Here is a 17,267-nt window from a genome sequence, read left to right as displayed (position 1 = left end):
CCTGGCATATACTCTCCATGGTGCATGCAATATGTATATAGCACTATGATACATACATGTAGATAGGTAGGTGTTCTAGTCTGACTATTGCCAACTGTGTGAGTGTATGTGTTTCTGTATGCATATCCCTTGTGGCTGTCTTCCTTGTGTGTATGCAATGATTATACCATCTTGTGTGGCTGTTCCCCTCTGTTAACCCCCCCCCATTACCAACCTAGTCAGGGCCCCTACAGATGACATCAACCATAGAAGCACAGTTACACATTTTCTAACACAATGCCACTGTGGCGCGTGCAATAGTCATGTCAGTCTGTATTGTACATAACAAGATATGTAGGGGTTTCTAATTGGAGAAGTGTCAACTCTGTGTGCATGTGTGTTTCAATGCATATCCCCAAGTCAGCTGTATGTGTATGCTTGTGATGGCTTACCATGTTAAGGGCCTGTGAACATCCCCTTGGCAATCCTAACAGACCATGCAATTGTCACCCCCCTGAATAGTAGTGTCAGACACTGCAACACTATAGTAGCTCTGTGGTGTTTGTGCTATGTATATAGCAGTATCGTTTATACAACTAGGCTGGTAGAGGTTCTACTGTCAACAAGGGGGCAGGTCATGAATGTGTGTGTGTGTGTGTGTGTGTGTGTGTGTGTGTGTGTGTGTGTGTGTGTGTGTGTGTGTCTGTGTGTGTGTATGTATATCCACTTGCAGCAGTCTAACTGTGTTATGACCACCAGTATACCTGTCAAACACTCACAGATAGACATCTGGTTAAAGGCATATGGAACAATGGGACAAAGGCCAGACACTGAGCACAAGCCTTACATATTGCTGTGACATGCATGGAAAGTAGATACCAGAACAGGTTGTGCATTTGAATGCACTTTCCAAAGGGTATGTGTTGTGACATGACAACATCCGCCATTACTCCGTGATGTTATTCTGTCATGCTTTTCCAATGATTTGCCAGAAAACCACAATGTTATGACAAATGGAAACAAAATATGTGGCAAACATCAGGACATCCTGCAGACATATGCAGGGGTCAGAGGCATGGCCACTATCTGTATACCCTTGCAGATTGCAGTCCATGTTTGTCAAGGTGTGACCTGTGATGACAACCGAAACATTGCAGAGGTCCCGAGAGTGCAGGACAACAAACATTTCATAAAGTTGTCTACTAATTGCATAGAGCAGTTATTGCACATCAGAAGCACCTTAATGTTATGACAAATATCATAAGCTAAGATAATGTCACACAACGAAAGTGTCATAGAAGTACACAAAAAGAAGCTCTGTGTGTTGCATTTGCCGTGGGTATGGTATGTCGTGCCAACTGTCACGTTACTACAAGACGTGTCCCACAGTCCACATTTGATAAGGTGGCAACCACAATCTGTGTCACCTATGTGTGTGCAATATGTAGACATGTGAAGGCCTTGTGACTACCTGCTGCCCCAATGACCCATATGTATATATGCATGAAGGTTAACTGGCACCACCCACATATATAGGTACTGCTTAAGGCTGTGTCAACTGTAAGTATTGTGCAGTCTGTCATTGAGCCACAAACTGCTGTTAACACACTGCAATGGGTCATACAGTGGGTATGGAATGGTGCCAAGGTCCTGGCCTCATGCTGAATGCAAACAACAGTGTCAGCATACCATACAGCAAGGACATGTCCCCAGTATTTCCCACATCAGCACCAATCCCATAAACACACAGACTGCAATGACACACCTGGGTAGTCAGGATGCCACAATGTTGCATTCAGGCAGCAAATAATGGTAGTGGTCAGAAAATGATTGTATGTGGTTCACCGCAGAGGTAAAGGGATTGCATTCAGACAAATGGCAGCCAGTATTTCTGAATAGTCCTCAATTAGTACATCAATACATTAGCAGCATGCCTGGTCTACTATGCACCTATACAGACATCTGCAGAAACAGTAAAGGCTGTTTTAATGCCCACAAATGTCCACCATGGCCTTCAACATCCATTCTACACAGACAGCCTGTAATCAGTACTGCTCCACTGGTTATTGGTCAGGTTCCCCCCAGGTGTCTGTGTTATGCCTAGATGGCAATATTGTGCTCATCCCTTTAACAGCTAATCCATATATACGAGACTATAACTGTGTGCTTTACTGGCATGAGAGGCCTGCATCGCATATGAGATAGCAAAAATACATGCTGGAGAGTCAAGTTTAGCTCTCAGAGGGGGGCCAGTTTCAGAAATACACTCCCCAAATGTGTCAGACACACTACCATGCATACCCTCATCAACTTCATCAAGGGTGAGTGAATGGGAAAAACATCTGTCCCTGGGGTTTAACCTGTGTCCAGCAATGGCAGGGGCAACAGGTGCTGATATATGATTCTGCATGGAATAAAGTAATGGCTAGGCTTGTAAGGGACCCAGGGCCAGTACTCTAATAACCTCCTCTGTATCTATGATCTGTGATCCTACTGAACCCCCAGGTGATGTGTATGAAGGCTAGCTGGCTGTGTCAAGGGTATGCTTACAAGGTTACACTGTCTGCCCCCATTGTCCATCATACACTGTAGCACACATATGTACCTAGGTAAACATGCACATATACAGCCATACCTTGGAAATGAAAAGGTCTCTGTGTTCCCACTCCACCATACTCAGCTTCAGTAATGGCAGCAGCTCCCCAGGACGTACACATACAGACACCTGAAACAGAAACAGAATAAGGTCTTTGAGACACATCAGTCAGTCGTACGAACAGCAATAAAGCATCATGGCACAAAGGTACATACACTTCGATGTGTATCTATGACAATTGGCAACAGACAGCACCTTACATGGCATAAAAGTAGTACACTACACACTGGCATTACCTGTACTATATTCACCCTCTGGATCAGACACATATTATCATGTCCTTGCAGCGATGGTATGGACAACAGGGATGTGGCACAGGCATCATTACATGCACAGGGTGTGTTGTGGGGTTGCCAAAGGCCTTGGCTGGGCCATACAGTTGACATCATGTGTGCATGTCTGGAGGGGTGGTGGTCAGCTGGGCCATGGAGAGGAGATGTGTGTGAGTCTGGTGGTGACCTGCATGTGATAGTGATGTGTGAGTGGGTGCATGCACACAGTCAAGCCATGTGGTAGCCCTACACAAGGGTATGTTGGACAGCCACGGACCATACATGGCAGGATATACAGTTCACCATCTTTGGCCATGGACATGGGAACTGGTCCTGCCAGGAGTGTCACTGGCACCACATTGCCCAAGGCCAGATGCAGTACTACTTTGTGATGATTACTGCAATCTGCTGGGTCCATGCCCCTCATGGGACCGGCCAGGACCATGTGTCCATGGCCTGCTATGTTGTGGTGTGGACAGCACCATCCCTTCGGTAGTGCTGGTGTTACTGCCACTACTGGAGTGTGAATGTGCATGGCCATGTGGGCTCTCTGTTGGTGTTGTTGCTGACCTATATTAACATGTCTGATGCCTTACTCCCATCACATGTGTGACCTTGAGGATCCATCTGGTGTACTGTTCATAACATGCCTGTGCCTTTGATGGATCAAAACATGCATCGGATGGCATGTACTGTGACACCTCTTACAGGAGGTGGATGGGCAGCAGTCCTACTTCGAGCACCCATGTCAATCTTGCCTGTGTGGGATGTTACCAGCTCCCTGGCTATGGCTAATGTCTACAGTCACAGATGCCATAGTTGCCACACTAGCCTGTTTGACGCCACCACCCTCTGACTCTCCGATATCTGTGGCTGCTGAGAACTGGCTATGTGTGGGCATACTGACCATGTGCGGGGACATTCGGGGTAGAAGTGGGATGTCAACCAAATCCACAGATTCAGCCCCCAACAACCCCACCTGTGCCTCACTATGGCCTCCATCATCATCAGAGTTCAATGAGACACTGACATTAGGTTGTGAGGGAGAGAGACCTCAACCCCCATGTTCAACTTTGAGGGGAAGACAATACAAGTAAATTACTCCCTCCACTATAATGTTTGCTGATCCTCACACACACACACACACACACACACACACACACACACACACACACACACACACACACACACACACACACACACACACACACACACACACACACACACACACGCGCGCGCGCGCGATGCCACAAAGACATTATACAGACCACACTTTTTGAATGATGCCATACACGACACACCATCAGACCGAAAAAGACACACTCTAGACAGGCCCTCTACAACATTCAGTGCTGCTACATCCAGTTAATGTTGCTACTACTATACAACTGTTAGATACATGAGAAGTGGGAGTATGTGATGGGCCTTCACCAAACAGACAGTGCACCCGTGTACGCACTACTAATGTACCCCTGTATAGCATAGTGTCTACACCTACACAAAAGTACGTGCCAAGATGTTTCAGGTCCTGAAAATAGGCTCCTGTGATGAACAATGTGATGCACTGCAGTGAGCCCCACCACAAGTGAACATGCACATATTGCAATATGGCTGAGCTTAACAGTTGCGTGCATGAAAAACTGGCTGCCCTTAATATGCCTAGGGAATAGGTGAGCCACAACATGACAGTTCCTCACTCACAGGCTTCAGATTGATTTTCCCCAGCCACACCAGTGGGACCTATGGAGTTGTGGGGGAGAGTTACTGTCAGCACACACACATGTGACAGTGGTACAGGATGATCTGTGTATTTATGAACATGTACACTACAGGATGTGATACTACCCAGATTGCTGACATTCACAATATGTGTGCATGTGTGCATTACAAATCCCCACCCACAAATGTAGATTGACCTGACATATGTGTACAGGCATGCAAAGACTGCCACTATGAATGCTACAGTTTTAATGTGATGCCCATTGGGGCCTTACTTGGATGCTCCTTGGCTGTGGAATCTGTGCCACCCAACTCCATGACATATGTAGTCATGGTTTGCTGGGAATTGAAGGCTGAACCAAGGTTTGCAAGGAACTCCTCAGTGGCTGAGAGTGGTGTTTGAGTAATAGGCCCTCCTCCTGTGCCAGCATGGTTTCTGGCCACAGCTGCAGCCCTTTGCCATGCATTGTGTATGAGGTCTGTGGCACAGTGTCAGACCTGTTCATAGCTCCTGTCCAGGTGACCCAGATTATTGACATTTGCTACAAATTCTCCCCACAGGCCAGTGCATTGCTGGTGGTTTTGTTGGCTCCTTCCCAACAGTACCTGGTGATGGAGTCTGAGGGCATCAATGATTGCAGCGGTCTCCGCTTCTGAGATAGACGGGTTCCATCTTTGGTACATGCCACCTGAAAGACATGAACAGGGGAACACATCACAAGACTGCATGCATTGGCCACCATTATGTACAGACCCTACACATTCACTTTTACCACCACTATCCACTGCTAAAACCCACATCATACCCCTGTCATCTATCAGCACAGTCTGTGTGTGGATATTGGCAGCATACGGGCATTACAGCATGTGTTGGCCACCTGATCCTGATGTTTCATGCTCCCTCCAATGAGGACTATTAATGTGCATAATTCTCTGTTCGTCATTCACATCACACACCACATGCAGCAGCTGGGGACATCACAGAGGTTCCCCACCAGGGTATAGCAGGCCATCAAACATCTACCATACATCTATAGGCTATAAGGCCAACCTTATACCCGGTTTCATACATACTCTTCAGGAGTGATCTCACTCTGGTATACCAGGCAATCATGGACTCCACATTGCTGGGACTGCTGCACGAATGCAAGTCATACTCCACTCTGTTAACACACACACACACACACACACACACACACACACACACACACACACACACACACACACACACACACACACACACACACAAAACCTCCACCTGTTGAGTGACCTGAACTGACCTCGTTAGCAGCTCGGATGTGTGTCCCACACAATCACCCTATGGTGGAATGGGCACCCTGTCCACATCACGCACGGTAGCTACTTACACCTTTGCAGGTGTAACCTGGTCAGCTGGATGGTTAACAGTACATACACACTTGTGATATCACCTGTGTCCCTGTTGGATGGGGACATCAGTTGCTACCTTGCATACACATGGGCTAACGTGGCCTAGGCATATGGCTGCTCAGAGCCCATAGCCTAGTAACCTCTTATGGTACCAGGAATACCAGAAATGGCCTGACTACTGTGACAGACTGTGTTGTTATGTGTCCACACATATCACTGACATCGACTGCTGGGTGTCCCCTATGGGCAACGTTACAGTACAATGTCATCCAGCCTACATCCCACAAATAGGTGAGTGCTAATACAGGTTCATGTGCACATCCCTGGAACATCCAAGGTACCCAATAACAGAAAGCAGTGCATATGTGTTGTAAGGTGACCTCCTCATAGGTGTCTGTCATCTACAGTACCCTGATGTTTGCAGAATGTGTACATATGCATGATAAATGTAGACCCCCCCCCCCGCCAGACTAATGTGTATTACAGGACACCAGTTGGACAATACATGATGGTTGTCTACTGACTTTGGGGAATGTGTCTGTGACATGCCAGACCCCTGGAATCACAGTACTGGTACATGACTATCTGGTACTGTATCCATTTCCTTATATTATTTGCTCAGTATGTATACACTGCTGCTAAGCCACGGCCAGCATCTCCCCACAACTACTACCTATATCCTGCTGTCCTGCTGCAGGGACTCACCAGGTATGCTAGCCATAGGTGTCAGGCAATCAGATACAGGTGTGGAGTACACACTGACCTAGCCAGAGTACATCAGGAATGGTCAGGGAGACCTGGACAATCTGTAAAATAATCCTATATGACATTGGTAGACTGTGTGGAGCTTCATGACGGTACATGCTGTGATATGCCAGTATGCACTGTCAGTGTGATGCCCTACACTGGCCCAGTAATCAAGGAGCCACAATCCTCACCACTAGCACCAGTGAGGGATGTACACAATGGGAGGATGACAAGTACACACACAGTACAGTACAAGTACCCTTCAGAGCATAAAGAGATCACAGTCAGTCTGGGGCTGGATTCTTCCTCTGTCTCCAGATTCCCAATAAGACTCCCCACTAGCAGAGCTATATGGTTAACATCTCAGCAGAGCAGTCAAGCCAAAACCTTCATCACCCTCTCTGTCCAATCAGTGCTTCATGTCCCTGCCCAAGCAGCAGCTGACACACACACTTTGAGATTTTATTTATAAATCACACACACACACACACACACACACACACACACACACACACACACACACACACACACACACACACACGCACATGCACATGCACCACACATGCACACACACATACACACACACACACACACACACACACACACACACACACACACACACACACACACACACGCACACAGTCCTGGGAAAGGCTGGCACAGGTTTACTATCTATGGCCCCTTCTGCCCAGACTAAAAGGTAGTTATGGCTGCCACACTCCAGCTCTGCATCAGCTACTCTAAGGCGCTTACCAAAGGGTGATGAATCCTACTGTGTGATGTGCCTATTATCCAAATGGTAAGTGTGACTAAGACCGAGAGTACTGGGGTGGGCTATACAGTGTCACCAAATACATATGCAAGTACTCTAGAACTTATTTAGTTCTATACAGACCAGCCACAATTACAAGGTTTAACAATATTTGATAATAACTAATAAAGGAACAAGACAATACTTAATACAGTAACTACAGAGTTGAGACTCACAGGGGGTATTTGAAGACAACATTACAAGACAGTCTGAAATAAATACAGCAAACATCTAAAGTAATCGTTACAGTACTCCCCTCTATATGTAAATAATTTTACCTCTTCCCTAGTTCCTTACTATTAGCAAGGCAAATGCAGATGAGTGGATGTTGTCAGATACAGACACATACAACAAGCAAAGGCCTTTCTCTGAGTCAGGTCTGAAATTAATAATCAGCATTAGTGCTGGGTTAGCTCAGATTACATCAGTCTTTGTCACCTGCCTTCACTTCCCAGGCTAACAGCAACTAACATATCTTTTAGCATCTCTGTGTCAGAAGAACATATCTGTCTGATGTTTGTGTAGAACTGGAAGTCATAATAGTTACACATTTTACATTTTCAACCTAGTAATTATTTATGTTTCAAGACAATACAAAAACCTCTAGCTGTAGACATCTTTGTCTGCTTGCTGCACTGAAACTGAGATAACACATTCGTAAAAAAGGTTCAGCTTATTTTCTTGAAGTTTTGCAGCTTATCTCTGTATGTTCAAGGCTTCGTGCTTCTACTATTAATACATACATTTGCACAGGTAATACTTTATATACATTTCTGTTCTTTTCCACTATGGTACACTGTGGTTACGCTATTGAAGCTCAGTCATACCTCACTACCTCTTAGAGCAATACATCTGGACAAAGGCACAAATAAAGAGGGGCAAAGGACCAAAAATAGTGACACTTTTTAAATACTGCTATTACAAACTTAGGCAGTTCATAGAATGGCAGGTTTTGTATTTGCGCTACTTTTCTGAAGGATATGATGTCTGAATGACATTCAAATATGTGCTATTACTTTTTGACTTCAGTCTTTAATGATTTGCCAGTGATTTGCCAGAAAAAACACAACTGGATGAGAATATGACTAAAAATATGAGGCAAACATTTGGCCATTCTGCAAAATGACAGTTGAGAGGTACGAGCTCAGTACATAACATACAGTTCAACACAAACTTCTGCATCACTTGTTTAATATCCACATACCATATATAGATTTCTTACATTTGTAAGACAAGCAAATGTATCATATTAATATTCACAAATGACATATGATTATTTACATCATCCCAGTTAGCTGGACTGTCAGTGCCGCAGTCAGTATTGTACAACAGACAATCCAGTAGTAGTTATATTTGAGCTGACCCTTACTGGGGCTGACTCAGGGCCCCGAGCTGTGATCTATGTCACTGCAGAAAGAAAACAAACGAAGCGGAGACAGTCAAATAAATGGAGAACTGGAAAAACACGCCAAACCTGGACCAGAAGCAATGTTTTGAGTTGCAGCTTTCTATACGAAACAATTGCTTCTGCCAAAGACTTCTAATGTCAATGGTAAATGCAGATGAAAGCAAGAATCTTCCTTTAAAATTATATAGGAATGCCAAACCAAGTAGATCCACTAAAATCTTTTATTCACCAACACGAAAACGAAAAGAACACTCCAATATAAACCAAGCGCTTTTGCCTGGACAATTCCAGGCTTTTTCAAGATTAAAATACAAATGTGGCCATACTGCTTAAATACACAAGTTAATAGGCCAAATTAGCAATTAAAATTTAATTGCAATCTGTTGTTAAAGTGCTATAGTGCTTTTTTTAAAGATCTCTTAAACTTGACAAGTGAAGTTATTTTTCACAATATATAAATCTTGCATACAACAAGTGTATTTTAATATTGATTAGTACTACTTTCCTTGTGCTGCTGAATACTATTAAAATTCATACATTGCTCTTAGATAGGAATATAATAAAAAATAATAATAACTAGTGTGTTGAACAGTGGTTAAAAACCTAATTAATCATACAGTTAAAAACACATCTTTAAAAGTAATTTCTTAGGTTGAAAACATGACTGTTGTTTTAAAGTGGGTAACTAGAATTCAGAACAGATACTTCATGGGTATTTCTATGTATATTAGATCATTGTTAATTTAATTTATTCATATATAAAAAATTATTTCATATGTAATAACAAAATACACAAATAAATTAGTCAACAGTTCTCTTTCTTGTTTTAAAGAACTTTCATAGTATAATTGGTGTAAATGTTAGTTTAAATTTGTGAAATGAACACAAAGGTGAATGCAAACCAACCACCTATAATTTGTTCCTTTTCATTCTCAATATACTATTAATACTAATATAATCATTCATTCCTGGATTCTTTGAAGCATCCTATTTTAATTGCCAGGTTAGCTCTCTGGTTTCTAGATAGCTTTCCCAGTCACCTCCCCTAGGGTCACAAATGACCCGTTCCAGGACAAAGAATTTTAAAGACATATTTGTGCATGTTACAGAGTGCTTAAAAAATGCATTAGTGGTTTTCTTTTTCTCTATTTCATATATGTGTTCGTAGATCCATTTTTTAAGCATTCTAGTAGTCTTTCCCACATAGAAGCCATGGCAGAATGTACATACACCTATATACACTACCCCCGTTGTATTACAATTGTGGTATCCTGGTGGCTTTAAAGTGCAGTTCCTAGCCGGTAAAAATATTTCCGCAGCATTTAATAGATAGTTGCACTGTTTGCACATACCACATTTGTATGTTCCGTTCTTTCTATGGGAAGCAACAGTGTTCTTTAACTGTCTTGTACTAATGTTCTGTTCAAACATTCCCTTAAGGTTTATGTCACGTTTTCTGACAAAGGTTAATGTTTTTGGTAAATAAATTTTGATGTCTTCTTGTGCTGTTAAAATTGGCCAAAAAGCTTCTAAGGTGTTTTCTATGTAAGTTGCATCATTAGTATATGTATAGATGAAACTTCTCTGTGCATCGTTTTCTCCTCTACTGTTAGTTGCAGGAAGTGGAAGTCCCATACTAAGAAGGGGTGGGAACTTTGAATCCCTTTTTTCTAAAATTTCTTCTGTGATTGTTTTGATTAACTGATTAGGATAGCCTCTTTCCAACCACATACTAGTTAGAGATACTACCTCATCCATAAAGGCACCTAAGGTACTACAAATTCTAGATGCTCGAATCAATTGACCTCTAATAATTCCCTTCTTGATGTAAAATGGGTGTGAGCTATCAAAATGTAAGAATGTGTTGGAATAAGAAGGCTTCCTGTAAATAGTTGATTCAAAATGTTCTCCTTTACTATCCTTAGTGAGTAGGATGTCCAAGTAATGTAATGAGTTACTGCTAAGTTCATAAGTGAATGACAAGAAATCGGTAGTTGTGTTGATGTACCCAAAAAATTCCAAAAAGGTCTCCTTAGACCCCTGCCACAGAGTGCATATGTCGTCCAAATAGCGCTTGTAAAATAAAATCTGTTCGTTCCATTTAGAAGAATGTATAAAAGTTTGCTCCCACTTATATAAAACAATGTTTGCATAAGATGATGCACATGGGGAGCCCATGGCTACCCCCTTGCTTTGCCTGAAGAATTCTCCATTAAAAAATATGTAGTTGTTATTGAGAATGATTTCCATAATTTCAATAAGTATATTAATCTGGTTATTACTTAAATCACTTAAACTTATTAGAATATCAGAAAACCAGTTTATTCCTGTATCGTGTGGTATACTTGGAAATAATTCAACTACATCTATAGTTATCATCAAAACATCCTTGTTACAAATGTTAGATGGAACACTGGCTAAGAATTCCCAAGAATCCTTGCAAACATTAGGGAGCTTGGAAACTAAAGATTTAATGCTGTGTTCGACATATTATTTTACATCAAGAAGGGAATTATTAGAGGTCAATTGATTCGAGCATCTAGAATTTGTAGTACCTTAGGTGCCTTTATGGATGAGGTAGTATCTCTAACTAATATGTGGTTGGAAAGAGGCTATCCTAATCAGTTAATCAAAACAATCACAGAAGAAATTTTAGAAAAAAGGGATTCAAAGTTCCCACCCCTTCTTAGTATGGGACTTCCACTTCCTGCAACTAACAGTAGAGGAGAAAACGATGCACAGAGAAGTTTCATCTATACATCTACTAATGATGCAACTTACATAGAAAACACCTTAGAAGCTTTTTGGCCAATTTTAACAGCACAAGAAGACATCAAAATTTATTTACCAAAAACATTAACCTTTGTCAGAAAACGTGACATAAACCTTAAGGGAATGTTTGAACAGAACATTAGTACAAGACAGTTAAAGAACACTGTTGCTTCCCATAGAAAGAACGGAACATACAAATGTGGTATGTGCAAACAGTGCAACTATCTATTAAATGCTGCGGAAATATTTTTACCGGCTAGGAACTGCACTTTAAAGCCACCAGGATACCACAATTGTAATACAACGGGGGTAGTGTATATAGGTGTATGTACATTCTGCCATGGCTTCTATGTGGGAAAGACTACTAGAATGCTTAAAAAACGGATCTACGAACACATATATGAAATAGAGAAAAAGAAAACCACTAATGCATTTTTTAAGCACTCTGTAACATGCACAAATATGTCTTTAAAATTCTTTGTCCTGGAACGGGTCATTTGTGACCCTAGGGGAGGTGACTGGGAAAGCTATCTAGAAACCAGAGAGCTAACCTGGCAATTAAAATTGGATGCTTCAAAGAATCCAGGAATGAATGATTATATTAGTATTAATAGTATATTGAGAATGAAAAGGAACAAATTATAGGTGGTTGGTTTGCATTCACCTTTGTGTTCATTTCACAAATTTAAACTAACATTTACACCAATTATACTATGAAAGTTCTTTAAAACAAGAAAGAGAACTGTTGACTAATTTATTTGTGTATTTTGTTATTACATATGAAATAATTTTTATATATGAATAAATTAAATTAACAATGATCTAATATACATAGAAATACCCATGAAGTATCTGTTCTGAATTCTAGTTACCCACTTTAAAACAACAGTCATGTTTTCAACCTAAGAAACTACTTTTAAAGATGTGTTTTTAACTGTATGATTAATTAGGTTTTTAACCACTGTTCAACACACTAGTTATTATTATTTTTTATTATATTCCTATCTAAGAGCAATGTATGAATTTTAATAGTATTCAGCAGCACAAGGAAAGTAGTACTAAGCAATATTAAAATACACTTGTTGTATGCAAGATTTATATATTGTGAAAAATAACTTCACTTGTCAAGTTTAAGAGATCTTTAAAAAAAGCACTATAGCACTTTAACAACAGATTGCAATTAAATTTTAATTGCTAATTTGGCCTATTAACTTGTGTATTTAAGCAGTATGGCCACATTTGTATTTTAATCTTGAAAAAGCCTGGAATTGTCCAGGCGAAAGCGCTTGGTTTATATTGGAGTGTTCTTTTCGTTTTCGTGTTGGTGAATAAAAGATTTTAGTGGATCTACTTGGTTTGGCATTCCTATATAATTTTAAAGGAAGATTCTTGCTTTCATCTGCATTTACCATTGATATTAGAAGACTTTGGCAGAAGCAATTGTTTCGTATAGAAAGCTGCAACTCAAAACGTTGCTTCTGGTCCAGGTTTGGCGTGTTTTTCCAGTTCTCCATTTATTTCACTGCAGAAAGAGCCATCAGGGTTGGCCATAGGTGCTGGATAGCAGACTAACAGCAACATGTCAGTCCAGGAAGTGTTGTTGAGACCTACTGTTTAAATTCCTATTTCCCATGACTGCATCCTCCCATCTGCAATTCATTATGTGCTTAATTGTATGACATACCTGGTACAGTGCTATACTCCTTTATCAGAAGAAATCTACTTGTAGTGTTGCAAAGAATCACAGTTTGTTTGTCTTCATGAAGAAAGTGTCAGACTCATTTGCCATAGGCAGTAGCCTGCCTTTTGTAGGTAATGGTCATGAACAGATGATGGCCTGTGCACCAATCTGTGGCTCCCACTTGCTAATTTCATGCAGAACAGCTGGGTTGCCTTTCAATTAGCCAGTGGCATGGCAACCAAGTGCTATAATTAAGGCCTTCATGTGGGCCTTGCCCCTTTTCTTGGCCTGAGAGGAAGACATTATCGAGGTGTGGGTGTTACAGCATCACAAATGGTAGATGGAAATAGTGTCCACTGTTAGGATTGATGTGTTATGTCCACAGTTTTGCATGCTATGTCTGGCCATTATTAACAGACTTTCATATTCTGTAACAGTGTTCTGGGCAAATTTGTGTTGAGGTGAGTAAGGAGAGAGGCAGATGTGAGTATCATACATCCTTTTCTATCTGACTGTACATGCTGCTACAGTTGATGCTGATCTATCAGCTGTGTATGTTTTTAGGGGGAGACTCTGACTCTTATCCTTTAAAACCTCAACACCCCCCCCACTCCTTTATGTTTGGCTGTTGTGTGGATGCCCTGCTCTAGGAGTTTGGGAGCAATGTTCGACCTGTAGCAGAAAGATGGACATATTGCTGCATGTGTAGCAGGCCGCAGGTGCTGCATTCTGGCAATGAGTCACACTAGAGATTGTGAAGTCATTAGAATTGAGCAAGCTGTTACTGTCAGTGAGGTTGTAGTGTCAGGTGTTGTGGCACAGCATGGCCTGGTTGAGAGTACCCACAACACTCCGGGTAAGGCATGTGCCTGTGGTCCATATGTTATGTATTAGTGCCATCCAGAGAGAGTTAGGCAACATTTAGTACACATATTTATAATTGAGAAATGTGTCCCACCCTACAGGCCTTTAACATGCTACTGTGGGTGGCAGTGACTGCAGTAGGAGCAACCAGTTTTGATGGAAATTGTAGGGCTCAGTTATTTCTATGTTGTATTGCCATGCATGTAGTTGTCGTGCCACAGACTGGGCTGTGGGCCAGGACTGTGTGTGCTAGACTGTGTGTGCCCAGATGTGACAGATGCTAGATCTGTAACAGATGGCGCTACCAAGTCATTATTATGGCAGGTGTATTTGTAAGACATATGTGCATGCATACATTATGTAACACAGGATTAGCATGGACATGTGTGTTCTGATGGGTATGATGTGTGACACTGAGCTATCTGTCATGCTTTTGTAACTCCAGTCTGCACTGCCTTGCCAGTATGTCAGCACACACAGTAGGTTTTATGAGGACCCTGCCATAAGTAGGGGGAACAACTGTGGATATTCAGCAAAAGTCTGTGCATCTGTCAGCTCTACCTGATATTGTAGGCCTCCTGTGCATCCAGCAGCATTTACTTGTCTGTGTACTGGGTCTGCATCTGTGTCAGAGGCCCAAGCACACTGTGATTTGGGCCACTATATATAGGATTAGTGTGTGACTGGCAATCAGGATATGCTTGTAAAAACAGGTGTTGTACTCCAGAGGTCAGTTGGCTTACTGGTATGTTAATCTGACTATAGTTCAAATGGTTCTGTGTCCAAAATTTGGCAGTGATGTTTTTTTCCCTCTAAAGTTACATCACTGTAGTGCATGATATATTTACAAATGCATTAGTAATTTCTCAGAGCTGATTTGGTGTAGTTGTGTGTTGCTGTGACTCTAATTCAGAAGGTCCTTGGTCCAAGACTTGGCTGCTTTGTCTTTTTCTCCCTAATGTTACATGACTGCACTGCATGATATATTTACAAAAGCAGAACTAATTCCCCACAGCTGGTTTGACTAAGTGGTGTGTTGCTCTAACTTGAGTGTACAGGCTCCTGGGTGTGAGACTTTGCAGGGATGTCTTCTATTACACGACTGTAATGCATGATATATTTACAAAAGCATTACTAGTTCTCACAGCTGATTTGGCATAGTGGTATGGTGCTTTTACTCTAGTGCATAGGGTCCTGGGTTTGAGCCTTGGCAGGGCTGATCATTTTGTTGCTGGGCAGAACAGTGGCTGAATGAGACAGAGTGATTAAAGTGGTTTTAAGTGGGTTTGCATGGCTTTGTGTGAGGCTAAGTGATGCTAGGCAGCATGTAGTCCTGCTTAGCTTCACTTAGTGGTGCTTATTCCCACTTAAACCCATGCTAATTCCAAAAAAAGTAAAGAAAAAAGGGATGATAGGAAAGTGGTGAAATGGGGGCAAGCAGAGGGAAAAACATTATGAAAGGCAGCTAGGGATGGGCAGAACGGGTGGAAGAAAGGACCATAGCCCTCCATTTCCTATGCAGCAACAGCTGTGAATGATGTGGACAATTTGGAATTTAGAGCCTCACACCCCACAGGGAGAGGTGTGGGTGAAATACATTTGTTGAGTACTTCAAGGGTAAATTGATTAACATCAGTATACGTGGAGGTGAAATAGAGAGCTATGTATGGAATGAGAATTTTTTTTGTGGGGACAGATGCCCTTTTTTTAAGGTAAGAGTGGGATGCTGGGGAAGGGTTATAGGTACATTTGGGGAGGTAAGTTGGGTAGGAGAGGTTGTTTTGCAGACAGACAAGACAGCAGACAGGGCCAGTGTGTGACACATGAGTTGGGTAAAGGATGGGTAGGGTGGTTGGGAATCAGAGGCCCAGGTGCCCCCAGATGGAAACAGTGAGACTTTGCCCTCAATCTGATGCAGGCAGACATCCAAGTCCTTCTGGATGACCCTGCGCACCATATCTCTGAACTGGTATCGGGTGACAGGGTCCTCCCCATGCCCATGCCCAGGGTGGACAGGCCCAGTCCCCTGATGTGGTCCCACATGAGGGTGGTGGAGGACCAGCGGAGGAAGCAGTTTGAGGTTGGGTCCCCGATGTTCTGGGACCCAGTGTAACAGCCAGATGAGGTGGGACAGGCGGCTCCACTGGGATCTGCCTACTCAAACATTCTACAGTGTTTAGGTTTTTCAAAGTGTAATGATTAGTCATGAACCAAACATTTCAACATTAGTTAAAAAAGAATGCAGGTGTGTTCCAATTAACCAAGAACAACAGAATTGGAAAAATTGCATGGCAAACAGAACACATGTATAAATGGTATAGCAGTCAGTATTGTAACAGCATGCTAGTAACAGTTACAGCACCAGGCCACCAACATTGGAATTTGAACAAGGTATGTTAGTACGCAACCATTTAAATATATGAACAATAATAGAACACAAGTTCCAACATTAGGTTTTGAGAACAACATACCCGTAGTATATGAATAATAATTATTGATGCAGCTAAGGCTGGAGGGTGAGAAAAACAACCCATTACCAACTGTATAGGCTTATATTTTTCACAACAGTACTGCTCCTTACTCTACAAGTCTGCCCTCACTTTACATCTACCTGAGGCCTATAGCTACTGTAGCACGTACATACCTGTTAATCTGTCAACCTGGAATGCTATGGGTCAAGCTGTGACAACTCTAGGTATATGAGTAGAGGGGACTCATACATGTCAAGGTTACATATGGCTAACAAGATGTACCCTGTACTGATATTGTGTGAGTGTCCTAATGGCATAGTTCTACTGGATTTATACCTGTGTGCAAGGTTATTGGCAACAGTGATCACTAGCCATGGCAACATGACACTTGAGAGACATGTATTGGGAAGAGTGCATAGAGTATATAGCTATCCCGCTGTCATTTGTAGGGATGGGGCTGGGCAATGGAACATTTGTACACAGTTTATTAGTATACCC

This window comes from Protopterus annectens, chromosome 3.part0 (genome assembly GCF_019279795.1).
Source record: "Protopterus annectens isolate FY-2018-M chromosome 3.part0, PAN1.0, whole genome shotgun sequence".
In the NCBI taxonomy this organism is placed as follows: Eukaryota; Metazoa; Chordata; order Ceratodontiformes; family Protopteridae; genus Protopterus; species Protopterus annectens.
The sequence above is the reverse complement of the archived record's forward strand: the minus strand, read 5'-3'. Positions refer to the sequence as shown.